The sequence below is a fragment of the Zootermopsis nevadensis genome, unplaced genomic scaffold, assembly GCF_977971745.1.
Source record: "Zootermopsis nevadensis isolate Lab colony 2312 unplaced genomic scaffold, Znev_1.0 Znev_ptg000004l, whole genome shotgun sequence".
In the NCBI taxonomy this organism is placed as follows: Eukaryota; Metazoa; Arthropoda; class Insecta; order Blattodea; family Termopsidae; genus Zootermopsis; species Zootermopsis nevadensis.
This window is the reverse complement of record NW_028259136.1, coordinates 2904640-2926661: the sequence shown is the minus strand read 5'-3', so window position 1 is coordinate 2926661 and position 22022 is coordinate 2904640. Positions and strand designations below refer to the sequence as shown.

The 22022-nt window shown below is 38.8% G+C and overlaps 1 protein-coding gene across 3 annotated transcripts in view; it reads left to right on the top strand.

Annotated features, from left to right (window-relative positions):
• The window catches only part of nvy (CBFA2/RUNX1 partner transcriptional co-repressor nervy), a 159884-nt gene that overhangs the window by 34376 nt on the left and 103486 nt on the right, over window positions 1–22022 (top strand). The window lies entirely within an intron of this gene.

Genomic DNA, 22022 nt, shown 5'->3' with positions numbered 1-22022 from the left:
TCTCATCTGTTTCCTTTATCTCTTTAGCACATGTATTTTATTTCTACGTATTTTATCTTCTTTTACGTCTTATTTTCGTGAGTGCTTTTCCTAAATTAGGGTAAGAGTGAGACCTTTGATTAGAGGCGCATATGATAATGAAAACCGTGTCAGGCCTTGGAGTCGTATATCGAACCCACACCTTCCATGAGGCAGGGAATGTACGACACACTTTATGCAAAAGAAGCAAAAATAGGTCCTTCAAGTGACTCATTTGCCGATTCCGTTCTTGGAGAAACTATGGCGAATCTTGGCTACAAACTATTTAAATTATGCTGTGTTTAGCTGATACGATACGCCCCTGTACTTCCTGCTGGTCCACTTCTACTAACGATTTAAGTTGTATTTGAAATTGTGAAAAAAAGTAGTGGCCATTAATATTGATTTAGAAGACCATTAAATAAATATCGATATCAGTCGGCAATTTCCATCAGAATATAAATGTCACTTTCGAGAACTCGGTCGCTGGAGTTTTTTTTTTGTATGTGGCATTTTATTGTTTGGTAATCAAATATCCCGAGCTTATCTCCATGTCGCGTACAATTTCATACAAAATATTCTCTTCCGTGTTCTATATTCCCTTTGTTTTTATGAGGAAGCTCTCGGCTAACGAGGATAAACATAGCCTACAATGAGGACTGAAAACAGTTGAGGAATACATTGTTTTAATATTCGAATGGAACAGGCATTAATATATAGTTAAAAATTAAATAAATAAAAAACAAGAGACGCGTGAGAAACAAGCCAATGGTTCTGATATAGATGCAGCAATGCCAGGAATACTGATGCTTTTTTGTTTACATCGCCACAACCATATTTTGCATTTTGATGTTCACGAGGAAATTTAAAACCAATTAGAATCGTACGGACGCCACGGCATAGGGAAAACAAAAACGCATTATACAACAATCACTTGACCATTTACATTTTCCATGCACATATTCTCATCAGTGTTTGAATTTTTAGCAGAACAAGCAATTAAGTGCCTCGCAGGCAATGCTGTGTATGTTTCGAGTTCTCCCTGCGTTCCACTTTTAATGGTCACAAAGAGGTTTGTTTTGTTAACCTTCAACAATCATTTTGAAAGTATTTATCACGATGTATTCTCACTTCCAATATCACTGTTACAAGTATAATGATAACGTAATATCGCTTTTAATGTTTAGATTATATTGCATACTAAGCGGTTGTGTTAATCGCGAGAATAGTTTTAGGGGGTATTAAATGAATAATGCAAAGTTAGTAAATATTAATATTCACATTAATATTTAAAATTGAAGAAGTTTATATGTGTTAGTAGTGTCTGCAGTGTTACTGAGTGAAAATACGTTAAGTTTTCACGTTTCTTGTCGATGTTTCTTTCCCGAAAGGTTATTTAGGTCTGGTCATTCGATAGTGTCGATAGATATCATAGGAAAAATTAAGCCAACGACATTTATCTTTACAGTGTAGTGTGCAGTAATTAGTTTCAAAGATGTTCGGTAGAATTTTGCCCATTCGTTCTGTATGAATATGAGTAGTAGGTTGGCCCAGTCGCCTTCAGGTCGGTTGCAATCTAAATTGGTCGAATTGTGAAATATATTAATATTATACAGAGGTAAAGAGAGAAAAGTGGCTGAATATTAAACGATAGTTTCATTTTATAAGAATATGTTTGAATGAAAATTTATATTTACAATTTTTCAGAATGTATCTTAACAGAAGAGGTATTAAAATTAATTGTTTTTGAAAACTAAAGTTTTCTTCTGATGAAAGTAAAAAAAAACTTCTTTGTAACAACAGTAATGGAATCCACGGCTTACATTTAAAAATAACATTAAACTGCCTCTAAAGGAAGTAATAAAGTTTGAGTGTTGCAAACCATGGCTGAGAATCTCTTAGCGGGATTACCATGGCAACATACGCATAATACTCTTATAATCATTATTCCGTATGGTCGAAAACCGCTTAGCAGCGTTACTATGGCAACAGTTATAGTAACAGTACGGACATCGCTTATTATATGCAGATATAAATAATCATATTTTAGAATATGTTTATATATACATACATAGTCTATTTTTTCTTTGAATCAACGGCTCCACTATGATTTAAGATTTCATAACCTCCGAACAAATTATAAAAATTATAGAATAGTTCAAATATAATGACTGAAATACAAGAATAGCAAAATAATTGACTGCAAAACACAGAATAATGAAATACAAAACAGGAATTGGAATACAAACAACTGGTACAGAGAGATCTTAGAATAAATTTGCTTAAATGTAAAGGAATTTGACAGCTGGATGCTTATTTTTTTTTATTGTTTTTGCTGTTTCGAAATAGACGTGGCAAGCTGCGCATTGAGTAGGCCTACGAATTCTCTGATATGAGGCAGGCAATTTTTATGAGCATCTATTACGTTTTATTCTGTTCAACTCGTTGTTACGTATCTTCAACGCCACTCAGTGAGTCTCCTGTTGTGGTTATAAGGGCCTCGTGCATTGTTAGTTAGAATTCACAGACACCAAAGTTTCGAGAGTCTTGTCCATCGTCAGCTTACAATGAAAATCCACTAAATTCTAGAAACTTGTTTAGGGGAAAACTGGATTCAATAAACAGACCGGGATAACCGAGAATGTTAGCCGAATAGTTTTTATATTGCATTTAATTGATTTTACTGTTGGAGAGAAAATGAGAGTACGTATTCGACCACGGGTCAGAGAAAGTCCCCCCCCCCCCCCCCCCCTGCACGATAGACGCTCGGTCCGGGACGATCCAAAATTCGTTGAAGAGTTTATGTAAATCATTCTGAAGATTTTTCTGAACAGGTGATATCTTATCAGCTCCATAAAACAGAGTCAATTTTAAGTCCATAGTCCTTGAATCAATAATTCCCTGCCTTGTATGGGATCAAAAGGAATATTACCGGTTTTACAATGACTCTAGTCCCGGGGATGGACGGATTTGTTTCCAAAGGAGGATGTTTTGGCATGTAGAAACTGAAATTGCTGCAAGGGCGTCTCGTGATGAAGGTTTTAAAAAAAGCGTTGATGAGATATACCAATTTATTAAAAGTACAAAATTACATGTTTCGCAAGAATTAGTTTTTCTCTGTTTCCCACCTGACCTTGCTAAACTAACGTAACGTAAAGTAAGTAAACGTGGTTAAGTGATCTCAACAGAGCTGGCGTAATAAACTTGGAACTTTTCTTCCCATAAAACTACAGAAATGTAGAGGCACAAACTTAGGGTAGGTAGGATGTCGGAACAGATTTGATCGCAGCCCTTTTAGATCTCAAGAAGAAAGTTAAGGGTTCAATTTGTTTGTGTGTAGGGGGGGGGGGGTCCTGTGTTACGAAACCAAGGATCTTCCGGATATTGAACACTGAACTTCCGCTTTCGGTGGCACAGTCGGGGGTGGGGTGGGGGTACGTGTGAACAGCCAATCGCATGTCGTAAAGCTTATCTCTGGTATGTGTATTTCTGTGACGGAAGTTTCTTGCCTAAAAACTTGTTTCACACCCAACACTGGAAGAGGTCTGCAAAGTATCCGGGCTCTTGGGGCGTTTGACACGACGCAGAACACGCCGTCACCAAGACAGCGGCCCGCTTGTTACATTTGAATAGCTACATTGTTTGAAAACTCAGCCAGACTAGCAGGTCCCTCTGGTTTGCTTTGAGTCTTGTCTCGCGAGGTGAAACTGAACAGAAACGGGAACTATTTGGCGCCACAACGTAGATGGCTGTATAGTGGACTGAGTGTCAGCGAAGTCCTGTCTGGCAGTTCAGCTCGGGGATGCGGCGCTGATCGGGAAAGTTGTCGGGTAAAGCCACGCAGGCATGTGAGGGTGTGAAGATATGACATCGGCGCTACATGGAGACGAATGATTGCCTTCACGCCCCGGCCGTTTTACCTGCGAAGAAAGAAATGCACGATCTATATGGTGGGCTTGGACGCTGTGGCGAAGACATATAAGCTGCCGTACCGGGGATTGAAACTCGGTCGTTCAGCCTGTAACTTAACTATAATGATTGACAACTGTCCCAGTTTCTGTTTAGGACCGCATATGAAGATGGCTGCCTTCTGTGTTGTAGCGTCGTGTAATCTGGTAGAAGTTTACCAAGGATTCAGAGGTCCTTGCTGTCTCCATCATCATTTGTTATCTTCTACCAGATTACACGGCGCTACAAAACAGAAGACAGCTACCTACGTATTCATCGCCGTGAGAATCTCAAATATTTCTTAGGATCGTATATAATTGTTTCTCTGGTTGGTAATGGGTTTTTAAAGACGCCGTTTTATATTGAGATGTTGTACTGTGTTATGAAAAACTGTAATTTGGCTATTAAGTAAGATTAAAGAATAAATAACAACCAAGTGATTGTTAAATGTGTATTGCACGTACGATTTGTAATTTTAAGTTTACAAATATTTGAGGCAAACCAGTTTCATAAACTGAATAATTAATATGAACTTCTTTATGCGTCATTATCTTAAAATCTTTCTTGTTACCTTGTAATATAAGCCATTGATGTTGGAGAATCATCAGCAGTAATTTTACCTTGTAGTCTCTCAGTCTTTTACTTGCAGTCATTTCTATCCATGTGCATTATACTGTCAGATAAATATTTCGAAGTGAGCCTGAGAATCTCGATATCTGATGATGAAAGTGGATGAAGGGCCTGTTTAGTGTTGCGTTAGACGAACGTACGGAAATAATGGTTTCCAGATGACTAAATTTAAATTAAAAAAGATGTTTGACGAATATGGATATCTTCTGGGACGCTGTCTCTTGTAGTCTGGTAGATATTGATCGAAGTTTAAGGGGTGCTACTGTTTCCACCTCTGAAACGTCGGCCAGTCTCTAGCGGATTACACGGCGCAACATCCAGAAGATATTCATCTTCATAGCCGTGACAGAGGGAGAACCTAAAATCTCACCAAGAGGTTTGTTTTCACACAAAACAGTTTCAGAATGCTCAGGCAGCACATTGCCGTTTATTCAATCGCGCTGTTTATTGGGAAAAGAGTTGCAGGTCTGTCAGGAGGCGGGTAACGCTGTTCACGTCTGGTTGATTTGTGCTCTTTGCCAAGATACAGAATCCCTTTACCACTTTTCATTCCTATCATCACGCAGTTCTCGTCCTACTGCAGCAGAGGGAAACTGAAATATGCCAATGACTGTAGAGTTCTTCCTGTTGTTTACCATTACGTCACAAACTCGTATAAGCGACCTGTATGTAGTTGTACAATCGTTGTGGACATTTGCATCTTGAGATCAAAGGTTGCCTTTACGTTCCAGCCCAGCCAAATTGATTCAAATTCAAACATTTATGCTAGCTTAATGAGAGATATTACCAAAATAAAGTACCTCGAAGAGAGAGTATATAATGTTGTCTAATAACGGTCTTGTTAAATTATTTATCACTAATATGTTTCTTAGTTATGCTGTTAACATCAGAAAAGAAAATTGAATTTTGTTGATTGTGAATGAAAAACAAAAAAGACAAATTTTTGACTGGTGTTTATGATAACGATGATTTTATGGATGTAAGATGTGTTTCACAAACATGCGATTAACGTTTTTGTAATTAACATTGCGTCTATTCCTGTATTAAATGTAATGGGGGCCATGAACACTGAAGAAAGTACACAAACAATTTGAAGCAGAATCTCGTCCAAATGGTATTTAAAAATTCAGTTCGTACCGAAAAGAAGACATACCATTTCGCCATTACAAAGATCAGTTGGTTAGTGTTGTTTAAGGGAATAATCGCTGTGTACACTGAGAATCTTACGATAAATACATACATACAAAATGAAGTAGTTGAAGCAATTGTAAAGTATAGGTAATATTGGATTTTAAAGGGTTAAGGTATGAATTGCATTTTATATAAAATTATCACTGCGTTTACTGAACAGTCTTTCTTGAGATACCAGGATGTTTAATTTCCCGCCAAAAACTTTCAGCCAAGTATTTACATGACATGGATCGCCACTGGTTTCGAACCGCTATAGCATCGCGGCGTTACTTCAATGGGGGATGCTGGAGCAAGGCTTTTTTTTTTTTTTTGAAAGAAAAGGGAAGACGAGCAGGATGGAAGGTTGTGTCTGGTTCGGACCTGCCTACATACACCGACCGGACTGCTGGTTAATATCGTCTTATAGCTGACATTACATGCGGGTTGCATGCTTGAACGCCTGCTCGTCTTGGGCTAAACACAGAGCCGGATTTGACGGGAAGGGGTTGCAGGAGTAAAGTCTTCCTTTAATAACAGACGGGCAGTCACTAGCAGATATACATCTGCAGTTATTATAGACTCGTTGACGTTTCTTTTATAATTACAGCGTGTTTCTAAAACGGAAACTACTTGTTAACGATGGGCACTCACCCAAACTAGACATTCCCGACAAACCATTCATCAAACCATGTCATCAGCATCGGCGTTGTTGTCGTCAACAGCATCGATTAGGTCTATTGAAGCCTCTTTCCTCTTCAGTCCCGAAAATCGTATTACAGTGTTGTCGCTCGGAAGAGTTCAGTCGAAGTACCTGAAAGTAAAGTAAGGTTTGTGTTGATTCCTGTCTTCTGAGTTATAGCGCCGTCAGGACTGACGATGAAAGCAGCAAGGACCTCTGAAACAAGACTACACGGCACTACAACCCAGAAAATAGCCATCTTTGGACTCACCACCATGAGAACCTCAAATCGTACTAAGGTTGATGTTGTTTAAATCCCCCATCACTTCAGTGCTGTCAAATATTTGCCAATGCCTGTTCACTTTTAATAAAGTTAAAGTAATATCATTAGTCATGATAATATCAGCTACGTGAACCACTATTTAGCTCGTCATTCTTGGTGTAAACTTAGAAGAGTATTTTAGAAAATATAGACAGTGGCTTTCATCTAGATATGTCGTATTACGAAAATATTTTAGAACCACAACCCCTTGAATCACATTGGTAGCTACATGATTCACCTTCTTTAATGTCCATTGGTCCTGCATTTTGCGTACATAATATATTTAATGGTTCCATACGATTCTCAGAATAAACAGCGATTACTTAAACAGCATTAACCGACTGATATTTTAATGGCGACGTATTGTCTTCTTTGAAGTGGGGATATAAATATTATTTGTATTAATTAAATTTTTAAATGGCTGATATAAGTAAAAGAATTCCAACGTTATAATATTTATGGTATTTGTGTTTAACTCGTATAGTATATGTTGAAACCATAACAGATGATCATAAAGTTCTTTCGTATTCATTTTCCACGTCACGTTCAACAGATTAAAATGTCAGCCGTCCTGAGTGACCCATGTTGCAGCCTGTCTGGTAATATAGTATAGAAAATACTAATAACATATGACGGTGTCGTACTGCTACACACACGGGAATGTGGATGATACCACCGGATACGTGTGTTGGTTGAAAACTAAACCCATATGGTACAGAATCGTTTTTTGAAACGTTGAATCAAGTTATTTCCCCTCCGCTGCACATCCAGACTACGTCCAGTGATATGCTTCAAATAAAGTGAAATTTGTATTTTGGACATGCCCAGTATACATATCGGAATACCGTGATGTCTGTGTGGCTGATAAATAGTCCTTTCTTAGGCAGAAACTTTTATAGTAGCTGTCACCAAATTGCATGTTCCAAGGCCACCGAAGGACTTCGCCTTCTTTACCGCTCGGCTCTGAGCCACCATTGCTAAGCTGCGAGTTCTGAGTTGTTCTTACTCACTTGGGCTCTGCTTTTCGTTGCAACGTTGTACGACTTTGGTGTGATCTTGGATCACACTGTTTGTTGACGGCTTCTGTAAATGACTGGTCCTACTTCGCTTATATTTTAAATATAAAGAATTATTTACCGTAATATTAATTTTTGTTGGTTTTTACTCATTTATAGAGGATAACATTTTTACCTGGCTGACTGTTGTCCGACTGCCGTGGTAATTCCTTCGATGGGGGTGTCTGACGTCTTTTCTGCTAAGTGATGACGTCATCGCTAGGGTTTAAGTTTGGTTTTGTGGGGTCGTTTCTCGCTGGGGAATCCTCCATGCGATTTCAAGACTCTTATGTGAGCTGGAACTAATGAGTTTCTTTTATGTGAAATGCCAGTTGTCCGATTTTGACGAAATACTGAAAGTTTCTGGTAATTTTAGAAAAAAATTACAGTGTCAGATGTAATGGCAATATGCCCATCGGTTTTCGAGTTTTTACAAACGGTCGGGAAGACGTGACGAAACGAATCGACGCACAACTAACCCTCGAACGAGCCTAAAAATGGCGATCTCCGTCGACGTGCTTTGGCCGTGAAATGGGCAGTCTATAAAAATTCGATTAAAATATCCGAAATTAAGTTCGCAAGACATGTTGACGGAGTGATATTATTAAATTGACAAACTGGATGAAAGTATTGGAATCAGACTAAGCGTTTTCGAAAAAAAAAGCCGTCTGAAGATTTCAGGCATTCGCAGTGTTTTGGCCACACGTCTAACACAGAAAAAGATAAATTTCCCACTTCTTCGTGGCCAGAAACTATGCGTGTTGGCAGCAGGCCAGTTGGTCACTTTGCCTTGAAGATGAAGACAGCCAGATTCGCTGGAACGTGGGCAACCAGACCGCCACAACACGACGTCATCATCGTCAAAGATGCAGAAAAAATACAACAGACAATGAAGATGTAAGTGGTCCAACCTTTCAGGAGCGAAATTCGTCTGAAAAATATCAGAGTTAGTCACAGTTAGGTCTCGATTTAAATAATTTATGAAATAAATAAAGCTGTGGATATGATACAAGGCCCTTGACAAAACTTCATTTCAGAGTTACAATTGCTTTTAAATCAGGACCTAATTGTGGCTTAATCTGTATTTAAAAATTTAGCTTGTGCGACTCTATTATCAGAATTAATTTATGCCGTTTAGGTACATAATCGTTCGTTAGTCTGAGAATCATTCGAAACCCATAAATACTCTCTTTGTGCAACCGTTCTGACATTGTTGCGAAAATCAGGTCACTGCCTTACAGACTAAGTTTCTATCAACATAGAAACCTATTCAGAACGCACAACAGAGTGATTAAGGAGTCTAAATTTCGCCATCCATTCTGTATTATAACTTGATTTAGTCTGTACAGATGCATTGCGTGTAGTATATGCCTGCTTGTTTCCTCCTCAGCAGGTATTATTGAAATGGTTAGTAATTTGAACATATTTCCCCAACCATAGCACGTGTTGTGGTGGCGCCGGGGGGGGGGGGGAGATAGATGTATTTATTAGTTCCGGCGCCCGACACCTGCCGCGCTACTGTTGTAGCAGGTGTGGCAAATCTAATAGCTATACTTCTTTTCAGACTACTCTCAAATCAAAGTAATTAGTGATCAAAATTGCTGAAGTATTTAATTGCTAAGCCGACGTAATTTGGTCGGGTGCGATTGCAGATAGAAGAAATCCTTTTCTACGTCAATTGCAAAGTGATTTATAACAGCACAAAATTGTTCTCCTAGGAGCAAGTTGGTTCTTGTGTAAGTCACATGCAAACTGATTGTGTTGTAAAAGGTGTAATTATTACAGTCGTGACGACTTCGCATGAGCTAGTAGCGACGTGCTATTGACGTTCAGATTGTACATTTGGCCTGATTTCATCATCATCATCTCTTTCTGTCCTCCTTTTCACCTCCTCATCATTTCTTCTCTTATTCTCTGTTACTTATAAATAAACGTTTCGGGCTACCTGCCTATTCACTTTCAGCTGGAGTGAGTTTGATAAACTGATTACGTAAGTGGAATGTGTGGGACATCTTTTTTTGCCTTTGAAAAGAAATGTTGATGAATTTCTCTGATAAAAATGACGCGTAGACACACATACAAAGGCAACCACGCGTTGCGAGTTTAGTACAGATGTAGTGGTCCACAAATTCAAAGGTTTCTTTTGTTTTATTGTTATTGTGAAATTTTAGCGAAACGTCTATGTTTTACGTATTTGTATGTGCCATTATTTTTATATTTTTTTAAAGATTACACTGCAGTGCGTAATGTTCAGCAGCCATGTTACATATTGAAATAGGCCTACTCAGTGTGGATCTTGTACTTGATACAAGAAACGGAAATTATTGAAGTGTTTTGACAATAATGGAGGAGGATACCTGTTCTGTTAGTTCGAATGACATGCCGTTGAAGTGAAGATTGTATCACTGGACGTTTTTAAATAAGTTTTTTAAAACAAAAGCTTTAGAAAGTGTTTTCATTTATGAAAGAAGAATAGAAGCTGTACAGATGAGATTCCTACGTAATTAAGTTGGAGTAACATGAAGAGACCACATTGGGAATGGTGATATTCGGCAACAACTGAAAGTAGAAAATATAACTATAGAAATCGAAAATTACAGTCAAAAATGGAAAGAACATGAAGAAAGAATGCCCCAAGAACGCCCCCCCCCCCCCCAAAGATGATATGGAATGTAAACCAGAGGGAATAAGAGATCTTCGAATACCTAAAAAGAGATCGATTGATCAATAGATCCAAGTCTTTGATTCGGAGCGGGGGAAATCAGTAGCCAAACCTTGGAAAGGAAGAAGTTTTCATTTATTTCCTTACTTTTATATTAAACACCCAGTCTCAGACTGAACAGTAGAACATATGTTTTAACCATCGTTATCAGGTTTTGTTGACAATTAGTGAAGCTTTTTAACCAATAGATAAAATAAATTATCGTATTTTAATTAATATAATTACAGTTTTCTCATCCAGGAGTATTTAATCGTGTCGTTCTGTAAGGAATTTTACTATAATATAAATGTTTATTGAAACTAGTCTTTTATGTTGCTACAGTAATAAATTTCTGTTGAATGCATATGTAACTGTTCTTTAAATGTTGTAGGAAAATTTTATTACGCATTGCATTAGGTGACACATTATTTCTTTTTTAAAAATGCGTGATACTAAAGGCATTATCCTTAGCCAGGCCATAGCACTTTCATGTAATGGGGAACGCAGTTAGCTAACTGAAATATGTTTGCTGACCTCAGCTATAAATTAGAAGTGATCAACAGAAGCGTGTGATCTGCGGTGAAACTTGTAGTTGCCATTTGTCTTGTTAATCTCTGTGAAATAATCCTTCTCGACACTTTTTAATTGACACCCGTCGCCAATACGATTTTAAATCCTTGAATGTAGGTTGGTTGACGCGGTAGTATGTGAAATAGAATTTCTATATGAATACAGTGCGTTTGATCGATATTAAAAGCCAGGGTTTCTTATTCAGTTGGTGGGAAACTACCAGGCGGCATTCAATTACGTTCAGAGTCCAAAGCAGACTTACGAATTCTATTCTGAGCCGGTGACGAATACTACAGAATTACAGTTACATGAATGCCTACCCATGTAATGAATTTTATGTACTAAAATCAACCCCAGCCTAGAACAAATAGATCCATATCATTTTCCATGATATGGTTTCGTTGTCCAGTTCTCCAAGCGTGTTCGTAAATAACTCAAACGCTAATGCGTGTTCACGTTTTCTGCACTCTAAATCAGCGTTTCTCAACCTACGGTTCAGCGTTTGTCAACGTATCGTACGCGAGCCAATGTTGAGTGGTGCGCGAACTTAGTAAGAAAATCAAAAGATAATGTTAACATAAATAAGTTTTACCAGAACGCATTTGGTTAGTGGTACATTTAATGTGTTAAATTAAAATTAGTGTTACGCCAGCGAAAGAGGGTGAGAACCCGTGCTCTAAATACGTGAGATGGACGCATACAGACTGACTTGGTCATTTTCTTCCGTATGCATGCTGCATCTTCATAACTGATCACCAAATTTCGATGATATTGGGCGAATTTATATTTGTGTGATTTGAGATTTTCACAGCGGTGAGTATGAGGATCTCTGTCTTCTGGGTTGTTGCGCGGTGTAGTCTGGTCGATGTTTACCAACGTTTCAGAGGTCATACTGCCTCCATCATCAGGGCGATTAGTATGAAGATTTCTGTCTTCTGGGTTGTTGCACTGTGTAGTCTGGTCGATGTTTACCAACGTTTCAGAGGTCATACTGCCTCCATCATCAGGGCGATTAGTATGAAGATTTCTGTCTTCTGGGTTGTTGCACTGTGTAGTCTGGTCGATGTTAACCAACGTTTCAGAGGTCATACTGCCTCCGTCATCAGTTCGATTCAGCGCAACAACCCAGAAGACAGAAATTTTCGAATTTATATTTAGTTCACATTGAAGTATCTATAACTGTGTTTGTATTTATCGCAACGTCCTTTGTGAACCTCGCGTCAAAAGAACGAGATTTTACCGAGTTTGTCAGTTCCAGTGCTCCGAAGCGCTCGCCGGCAGCTTGCGCGCTGTAGGCGGCCATGCTCCGTTCGTTGGCAGTCTTGATAATTGCTTCTAATTGACATGTTCTGTTATTATTCGTCACCAGACACGCAGCAATGGGCGTACTATATAGCCACTGGTCATTTTAAACATTTATATCGAACATATTATCGTTAGTACGAGGTATCGTATGCCTGGAATATGTATATTTTCGTGATTTGTTTTAGTTTAGTAGAATTCTATAAATTTAAACTCACGCATTGATTCACGCTAGTGGCTGTCTTCATGCTTAGGCCATTTTATCATCTGTGAAGATGTCTCTTGAGGAATTACACAGGGCTGTCGTCACTGTCGTCATAGTGTATGACGACGTGGATTCGATTCATCTACTTCAAACCGAAAGTCGTAGTTGAGTGGTCAGACCTCCTGCTTCGTGTTCGGGAGTTCCCGGTTTAAAATCTCGGCCCGAGAAATCCGGCTATCTTGACGTTTAGGTTGTTATGTGGTTTTACTCAGTGCCTCTAGGAAAGTGCTGGGATAGTACCGTCAATCAGGGTACTACCACTAAGTTCATTCTCAAATGAAACCAGTTTGGGATCGAAGTGATCTGGAACAATGGCGTCATGTTTCAAGTACGAGCGAGAAATGGAGGGTATGGGCCGGTCATGCTATTTTTTTTTTTTCGTTATTTACAGGCTATATAGAAACAGCAGATATATAGATTGGATACTACGAATTGTAGCAGCAAGTTTTCATTTGTGGAACTCCATATTAGGTTTCACCCGCGGGATGTAGGGTGGACTCCTGTGTACTGTCTGTATATGAATTATAAATGGTAGCTGTGGGAATTTTTGTAAACAACTTGCATTATTTACCCGGTGAGTGTGGGAGGTGACCAACAAAACAAGTGGTCCCACCTGTATTTATTCTGTGTGTTTGCAGCTGGACCTATGGAACATGGCGTGTCTCGTGTACTTCGTAAACTATCGGGCCGGGGAGCGACGCAAAAAAGGCGTCTGATTGAACTCCCCGTTGTCTGTGCTCAGACATTTGCTGATTTTAAAGAGCTTAATCCGTTAAGACAGAAATATGTAATAATACTTACTACAATTCTGTTCAGAATCGTGTATCTCCCCCGTCTCATTATGAACACGTATACGAGGTGCGATCAGAAAGTTTCAAGACTGCGCCTATAAAAACCCGTACACTTATCTCAGGTATTAAATTCATCCATCACCCTCGAAGTAGTTCCCCTGGGAGTGAACACAACGATCCCAGCGCCGCTGCCAAGCCTGGAAGCATCCCTGGAAATCTTTCTTTGTCAGCCTGTCAAGCACCATCTGCGATTCTGCCTGAATCTCTTCTATCGTCTCAAATCTCCTTCCCTTTAGCTGAATTTTCATCTTTGGGAAGAGGAAGAAGTCACACGGAGCTAAATCCGGCGAATAAGGAGGGTGCGGGATGACGGCCATGGTGTTTGAGGCCAAAAACTGCCGAACTTTGAGGGCGGTGTGCTCTGGCGCGTTGTCATGATGCGTCACATGTGGAGTTCTTCCTTTAGAATCAGCTGACAGGTCCCATAGCCTATCCCAACAATGTCGCACAAGTCGTTGAGGGTACGACGTCGATCTTCGTGAATGGCCTGCCGAATCTTCGTAACATTTTCAGGCGTTGTGCTCGAAGATGGTCGTCCAGAACGCTCGTCATCATCGACAGAGGTTCGGCCATTTTTAAAACGTGAATGCCACACAAAAGTTTGTGCACGACCCATTGCGGACTCCCCAAATGCTTGCTTTAGCATTTCATAGGTTTCCGTAGCCGTTTTGGCGAGTCTTTGGCAAAATTTGATGCACACGCCATTCCGAAATCGCAGGAGGGTCGGTGTAATGCACTACCAAAACGCCCGTAACTAAGAAACAAATGCTAATTCGATGATGCCGGCTGGCACACTGATTCACTATGAATGTAGGCCCAACCCCTTAGCGGCAGAAGCTCGTACTACATCCGGTTCGCCGTCTATTGACACAGTCTTGAAACTTTCTGATCGCACCTCGTAGATTAAAATGTACGAAAAAAGAATTGTGTGACTTTTTGAGATTGTCACCGGGATGAGGGTGTCGATGTTGATCTTCTGGGTTGTGATTCCGTGTGGACCAGTACGTGGTTATCAACGTTTTGGTGAAAACTACTGTCTTCATCTTTACATAATTTAGCCCTGATGATGAAGACGGCATGTTTCTCCGAAACGTCGGAGTCTACATACAGGTCTACATTTACGTTAATTTATTACCCCCACCAGCCCAAAATTTGAAGTAAGCCGGATTCATGTCTTGTCATGACACTCTTAGAGCTAACTAAGTGAACTGTACTTAATCAATATGATTAAGTCTCTGCTGATGGAGTTTGAAGATTAATGTCGAATATCGAAGTCCAGCATTTGGACTTCGTACTAAGGGAGTTGAATGCAGTTCGCATCTTCGCAATTTATGAATTTGAGATCTGTTTTAGTATATATATATCCCCCCATGTTTTAGCTTGTCTTCCAAGTGACCTGAAAAAATGATATTACAGAACCTATTTTATGTCGTATACTTTAATATTATTCCATCCCAAGATCTAATTTGTGTTCCTATTGGCCGCTCAAAGTCGTTGATGAAACCAAATTCAAAATCGATGTAGAATATGCTTAAGTTCCGCAAACAGTTTCATTCTTAAAATCTAATTAGTCGCCAGATGACAGCCAAAGTAACATTGTACAGCGTGAGGATGGTTATGTCAGCATTGGTTTGCCTGCACCTTTTCAAAACTGTGTCGCTTTCGTGTGCCTCGAAATGCATCCTGTGCTGGTAAGGGGGACTGAGCATATTGTAGCAAGCATACAACACTTCATATTGACATCGTTTCTTGAACACGTCATTTACCGGGTGCACATTACACTGTCATTCGTGTTTACAGTTGTATTGATTCCAAGAACACCTTCTGTTTACTATCGACTTAGAAATTCTATGTCACGGACCTGTTAGAGACATGAGGTATAAGCCCATTTGTCTGCCAGATAAGCAACACAAAGCAAACCCAACCCGGCCACATATTTAACCATCTAATAACTATGCAAATGACACCGAATTCAATGTCTTATTTTTTACCGACAGCCAGCTAATTGTTAAAGAAATGTAACACAGTCCGACGTCTCATTAAATGTGCGACTAGAGATTTTTAACTACTCTAAATAATATTTAAAAATTACTTTCTAACCTCAAACTAAACACAACTCATCACCATTACAAATATCAATTATTTAATGCTGTTTAGTGGTGGCCATTTTGAACACCTAGGCCAGATTCGCTATTGTATTAAGTGCCAATGCTGACGTATATAATAGTTTATTAAAATGTATTTATTTTGTTCGTTGGATATGTTTATTTATTGGACCAGCCTGTATAGACCTTCAAACGGTAAAACGATTATGAATGATGAATTGGAAAGAATATAGACACAGACGGTGGCGACTTATTTGAATATACTGCCGCAGAAATTTCCTGGATGAACCGAATAATACAACAAAAATATTTTAGTCATTCGCAATTGCAAGTCTCTGAACCCAGTTTTGAACCCAGAATATAACAAATTCGAAGCTTGAATATTAACTATTCTGCAGCGTCGTTTGGTGTTTATTGATAACCTCTTTATAACATTACCATGACGACGGTTATAACAAAACACATTTACAAGTATATTCACTTAAGGCCAAAAATCCCTTAACAGCAGCTGATTACCGACTAGGCAGCCAACCAATCAAGAGTTGTTTTTGTATATATAGATTTTCCTGGGGGACTGAGTAAAATCAGGAGTTTAATCATTGCAGTCCTCTACTGACTGTCGAATCGGATACCTCCCGATTGAGAGTTCTGCATGTTGACCTTATTCTCTGTGTAACGAGAATTTCCTATGAACAGTCTTCAATATAGACTGAAGGGGTAGTTTTTCCCCCTTTGAGACACGTACATTGACTCGTATATTATTGTGTTCCGCCAAAGAGGTAAACTTTTGGGAGAACTTTATCAATATGAGACCAGCACACACCCTTACCCCCTCACTTGTACCACTTGCACATGAAGGCAACGGAGAGAAAGCGAAAGCCGCAGTAGAATTATGGTGACGTTTTTATCGTAGGGCCTACTACAATCCGCGACACGGACGATGGCGGCCGAGTTTCGGACCCTTCTGCGCATCTATTGTCACGTGCCCTCATGAACCAGTCAGCTAGTCCCTTTCTGTACGCTAGCTCGAGTAGCAGCTTTGTTCGTGTTATGTGCGAACAAATTGTTGGTAGTCAGCATTAGACATACATTGGCGTGTTAATATTAATATATGGAAGGCGAATGTCGTAGGCTCCAGGTTTTATACAGACAGGCAAGAAAGCTGGCACATGTTTATGTGTGTGTATAATATTATATATATATATTTATTTATTTTACTTTCTTTAGTTCTTCAGTGATAGTTCGAAGGCATTTCTTTTAAATAGGCCCCGACAGCTTTATTACAGTTTCCATTTCATCACTGTCAACATCGGCCTTCGATACTATACGATTACGCGGTTCACAAAAGTCTCTAAATTAACGAATACCAATACTTTCGTAATTTAAGTTGACAAGCCCAAGTCTTGTTTAATATTTTGTTCGTAGAAGTATATAATATCGTTTCGTGTTAAAAATTGTTCATTTCCCACTGCTTTCTTTATTTTAATGTAGATTTAGCCGTAGTTATGGACAGGTCTTTAGCTGACATTCCAACTGTTTTTATCAGTATTTTCGTTGAAGTTTCAGAGAATCCTTCGTATTCCCTTGATTACACCAATGAGAACTGCAAAAGAAATATCATATCTCCGGTTCATAAATCGTTAATCCTATTCTATAATTCCATGTTAGAGATGATTAACAATGTTTTCTTTTAATAGCCTCCAGACTTGGTTTTATTTAATCGTGGCTATTTTATATAATTCTAGGTAGCATCGCTGTACGGAACAATAACCTATTTTACACCAAGCTTATCTTGTAGGCATGGCTGTTTGTTTTACATATGCGAACAGGGACAAACAGGCTGCTGCACGTTCATGATGCATTAAACAACTTTGAACTTCGAATTGCAATCCTCAGTTTATTTTATTACTCGGTTCCTGCAAATAGTACGTGCTAATGGAACTGCACGCATGTTTCGCCAATCCAGAATTTTTAATTGATTGTGTCAGCGTCCTGTGAATTTTAGCAGGTGTTATACGTTACCTCGGAAACATACGCACACAATCATCGGCTGAATAAATTTTGAATGAATTAATTTTCGAACATACATACAAACCCACACACACATTCACTTAGCAGATCAGTAATTCTTAAGGGTCATTGAGGACAGAAAACATAATTTCTCATGGACACACGAAAGCTCCAACATCAGAAATTCTGTCTGATATCGGAATTATGTGGTGCTGATATACAAGTTTGTGAGAAGATAGGGTATAATATTTAAACGGATCTAAAACATAGGGTTCCAGGGTTTAGACTTGATTTAACTGGATAAGACTAGAGGTCACTTATGGAGTCTCATGAAGCCGGCAATGAAGCTTTGGGTTCCATAAAAAGAGGAGAATTTCTTGAGCATGTGAGCCACCATAAACTTCTCAATAACTACTCTGCTTTGTACTATACAATATCTTACGTCTTAAAAGCGAATTATAATTTTAATAGGACAGATATAATGGGCGAAGTATTCCACGTTATTCGTATTTATAATGATAATGGTCATAGGAATCTAATTAGGAATATAATAATATTAATATGTATACTTTCAACTTTTTATATTTGAGTCTTAAAAGTAACATATGGAGAGTGGGAGCAGGCTAAATGAGCTAAACCATGAAGGTTAATAATAAAATTATAATTTATGCTTTATGGGTTTCCCAGATTGGAGAAACATTATTGACAAAATTCTGAAGAGTCTGAAGTATGAAAACTAAGCATCATGGGTCACTGAAGTCAGCGAACATAACATAATACGTAGCCTGCGACATATGTAACACGTTCTACAAGTAGATGCAAAAGAAACTTGTAAAACCCAGTGTAATTCGTTTGCCCGTAATTGTAGAGATTAAAACATAGTCTAGGTTAAGTTGAATCTAGGAAACTGGTTTGTTGACACTGACGGATTTATAATGGTCAGGTACAGGACAGTGGAACAAACATGAAAAATGTAAAAATAAATGTATCAGGCGATAGATCTGCGAAGTAGCAAGAGGAAACACTAAGTATATATCAGACGGATGACCAACATTAATCATGACGCAAAGAATTATGGGTACATGCCTACTTGTGGTTTTATTAGCAGTTTGTTAAATTACATAGTTTCATAAGCTTCAAATTACATGAATTTCTGTAATTACCCTGTTCTCTATTCTGTTTTCCTTTTTTCGACCCACCACAGAAATGGATAGAAAGAAAAAAATTACAATTTACAGACTTATGTTACAGCAAACTTTTCAGCTGTATACGCGACTAGAATATATGAACGTACATTAAATAATTTTATGGTTTAATGGTTTCATTACACAACATTCCAGGCGACAGAATCTTGATATATTTCCCTTATCAGCGTTTTAAAAGCAAAAATGTTATTGTGTTTTGTATTGGAAAAGTTCTGTAAGTCTCACGAATTTGGGGGGGGGGGGGGGGTAATTTGTTGTGTTATTTTAAAGACGCTCTGAATATTCGTGATCTTGTACACATTCTTTACATTCGTAATTTGCCTAACTCAATTTTGTAAATCCCGTCTTAGTTGTTTCTAAACATTCTCAAACATTCCAAGGCTTACCTTTAAGTAATTATACTCAGCAGTTGCCGGGAAGTCTTCGTGAAGACGGTAGTGGAGTCCTACATCCACCCAGTTTGGATGTCAAATCATGACTTTAATTGAAACATTCTGAACCACCACGTTCTATCCAGGAAAAAACACCAAATTGCCTTTCCCACCATCTCCAGCACCCATATGACAAATCGACACGTGCATTATCAGATAGGCGAGTTGGCGTTTTCCTTCGCTCGTGAAAATTAACTTTAACTCTTTTAATATTTAAATTCACTTCCTTTAAGAAAATCCCAGATGAAGATTGGGTGCTGTCGCTAATAAACCAAAAATTCCCAAATCAGTTTATCCATTTCGTATTGGGTTAACCATTTCATTGTGATACCACATAGATGACTGCTCTCTTTGAGGTAGGAAAATGTAAAAGAACAATGAAACGCGGTGCTTGTTCTGTTGCATAAGCTGCAGGGACTGGTTCGGTTCCCAATTTCAACACGGTTTCTGCTTCAAGTTTATACCTCTGGGGACTAAGCTTTTTTTTTTTTTTTTTGCGAGTTAGTGTTGTAGTAAATAGCGTCTAAATCTCATCCTTACAATTACGTCGCCACGAAGGGGAAAAACATGCAACGATGAGCTCTCTTTTTCATGGGAACACGTAACTGTCTGACTCCTCCCCGGGGCTCTTATGTAAACGACGTTTCTCCAGCATTATGGTATGCAAATGAGGTGACCAACAGCTTAGTAACGATATTCATGGCTCATTTGTTCGCAGCTTACACGGTTAATTTCTACTGAAGCGTTCTTCCCTTCGCCAACCCAAAGGATTTTCAATTTTGGAGGCCTTAATATTATTTTATAGCCCGTTCTCTTCGACGGTAAGTTGGGACGAGGGGCGAGAGTTAAGGATAATGTTGCAGGTTTTTACTTAACTTGACATTAAAGATAATGCCTATACCGTGGTGACATCTATTGGATTGTGAAACGTAATAATTTTGTGATTTACGTCGTGGAGTTGGTACAACATGTGTTGCGACCAAAGTTACGGGATATGTTTCGAACAGTTAGAAGTATTTCAGTCTCCTTAAGAGAGATGAGAATTGCGTATAAAATTTTGGTTGGGAAGCCTGGAAGCTAGAGACCGCTCAGAGTAAATATGTATAGAAAAGAAGTTTATATGAAAACATTTTAAGGAAACATATTGAGAGGCTGTGGATTGAATTAAATCTCGCTCAGGATAGGGAATGATGATTGACTGTTGTAAACACTGTAATGAACATTCGGATTCCATAAAAGGCTTGGGATTTCTCTACTAGGTAAACGACTGTAAGCTTTTTAAAGGACTCTGCGCCATGGAGTTAGCTGTTACGAGACGACGTTTGACAATTACATTCACGTGGTTCATTTATGTATTAGCTCGAAAGAATATACCTTCACGACAAATATTTCTGCTTTGCATCTTTGAGGTTAATTGATCGTTGGGTAATTTAATGACCTTTTCTCCAGCACATACGTCATATTCTTTCGAATAGCAGGGTAATTATGAATGACGAATTCGAAAGGATATGAAAGAAAATTGTCAAGGCCTGTTTAAAGCACTGTCCAAGTATTTATACGGAGGGATAAAGGAAAATAATGGAGATCCCGCTAAAATAATCTGTCTCCCGGTGGAGATTTAAACCCGTAACGTCGCGGATTCGAATCGCGGGAGCTACCGTGTGAAATAATTCTTAAAGTGGTAAAATTAAAGGAAAGTGAGATTTAGAAGCTTGTGATGGGACCGTTAGATCTATATATTCTTAACTCGTGGTGCTTGTTAACAATGGTTGCAGAAATTTGTCTGCAACCTATGTTTTGACATAACCTGTATTCTGCAGCTGGTCTCTCCGTCATATGCCGTGATTTCAATTACCGAAAGACCTCCTTAGAATGTCTCTCAGTGATGGTTTCCAACCATCGACTGTAGTGTGTATCCACCCTGCCTATCATTTGCAGTACCTCCTTGCTGGGCCCCATATGGCGCCCCCAGACCTCTGCCCCCATCCTTTTGACCACTACCCCCCTTCCCATCCCCTGTCCGTCCGTCCGTCCAATATCAATACTCATATCATCGATGTCTGCACTACAGTCCAGCTGTGGTTGCGAAGGGAACTTATATTGGAATTTTTATAGCAAGAATTTGGAAGAGGGTGGATATCCTCACACTAGGGACTGAGTGTCCTGTCCCTTCTGCTGTATCACAAATGACTGTGGAATCCCCCAATGACAAAACTTCTGGACACGGTTCTAACCTTATATTAACTCAGTGATGGTTAGACATGCCACATACTTTCCTGTTGAGATGTTAATCTCGTTCTATTACAGACAGTTTCAGATAATAAGATGTATTTTTTTTCTGAGTCGTTGCACCATGTAGTCTGGTAAAAGTTTAAGGACATTCAGAGGTACTTGCTGCTTCCATTATCAGGGTACCCTCAGCTTTAATGATCACCTTTAAATGTGATTTCGACACTACATAATAACCTCCTTAGTTGGAATTGCGTAGTTAAATGTTTTAGTTTTCTCATCTTGGTTCTTTAAAACCTCGTAGTAACTACATATGTCACTTCCTTTAACAGTTCTCACATTTTGTCCACAGATTTTATTTAAGGGTTTCTTACGATTCTCAGAGCAAACAGCGATTATTGGGCGATGTTCCGGGTTTCGACGCAGCGTAGATTCTTAGGTAGATACCAACGTTTTGGAGAAACATAGACTTTGTCTTCATTCCTTAAAAGTAATTAATCTTCATATTTTTTAATGGAGTGATGCTGTGTA